Source organism: Austrofundulus limnaeus, unplaced genomic scaffold (assembly GCF_001266775.1).
Source record: "Austrofundulus limnaeus strain Quisiro unplaced genomic scaffold, Austrofundulus_limnaeus-1.0 Scaffold219, whole genome shotgun sequence".
Classification (NCBI taxonomy): domain Eukaryota; kingdom Metazoa; phylum Chordata; class Actinopteri; order Cyprinodontiformes; family Rivulidae; genus Austrofundulus; species Austrofundulus limnaeus.
The window spans coordinates 248,543-249,753 of NW_013952621.1; the positions used below are offsets into that span (position 1 = coordinate 248,543).

Here is a 1,211-nt window from a genome sequence, read left to right on the forward strand (position 1 = left end):
AAATCAGGTGTGTTTGAGCAGAGAAAAACGTAAAACATGTAGGGCTGCGGCCCTCGAGGACCAGGATTGCCCACCCCTACGATAAAGTGTGTGAGTGTGGCCTTGTTTTTGCTACTTGGTGGGGATGATTTTTCAGGAAAATGCTGCCTTGTGGGGACTGGATGCTCCTTGTGAGGACCAAAGCCTTCAGAGGCTGATTTTGGGTGGGAGGATTAGGTTTAGGACCAAGGTGTCAATTGAGTTTAGGTAGTTTTAGGGTCAGGTAGGTGAGGTTTATTTTAGGGTAAATGGTCAGGGTTAGGATATAAAATAAAAAAAAATGAAAGAAAGTCAATGAAAAGTCCCCACAAGGATAGAGAAACATAGTGTGTGTGTGTGTGTGTGTGTGTGTAGCTCTGTGATCAGAGCTGCAGTCTTGCAGTATTGTAATCCTGAGGTTACAGGTCCGAGCCCAGGATGCATTTGAAAGGACATCTTGTTTAAAACAATTGCCAAATTTTTGAGGGAAATATTTAGGTCGAGAAGTTTCGACAATCACAAATGCATACAGGACCATTAACACATGCACATGACAATTCACACATGCATATAATTCACATGTGCACCAGACAAGATTCACACATGCACATGACAATTCTCACACACGTGTGTTCTTCYAACCTCATGGGGACTTTGCATTGACTTCATTCATTTGCTGGTCATTTCTATACCCTGACCCTGACCTCATACTCTAAACCTAAACTCACATATACATAACTGACCCTAAATATAACCTAAACTCAATTCACACCTTAGTCCTAACCCTAAGAGACTGGGTTCAGGTCTTTTTTGGTCCAMCTGAAGATGTGTATGGCTTTATTCATCTGCATCTAAAATCTGATTTTTTTTGTTTGWTTTTACTGTATTTATAGCAACCTGTATGTGCATAAATAAAGTTAATTGTGACTGGATTGCTGAGCTTCCAGTGGTGTTGGCAATAAAGTGGATTGCTGCTGTCATTAAAACAACTCCAACTTGTATGTTAATGTTATCTCAGTTTTATTTTACTATGGCTTATGATGTTATTTGCGAGCTCAAATTATACAAAAATCACAAACTGTGGAATGAGCTTGCTCTTCTAATAGGAACGTTATATTTCCTTTAAGTTTAGGAGAATGTTAAAATCCAGTCTGTTGAAGAAATATGAAATGAGATAATACGTATCCTTAAAA

General features: G+C 39.0%; 1 long non-coding RNA gene across 1 annotated transcript in view; it reads left to right on the forward strand.

The window, feature by feature from the left end:
* Positions 1 to 52: 52 nt before the first annotated feature.
* Positions 53 to 1,211, forward strand: part of LOC106525239 (uncharacterized) — a 29,802-nt gene continuing 28,643 nt past the window's right edge. The window contains exon 1 of the long non-coding RNA XR_001311093.1: positions 53 to 90. This is a non-coding gene — a long non-coding RNA (uncharacterized LOC106525239). The remainder of the gene's footprint in view (positions 91 to 1,211) is intronic.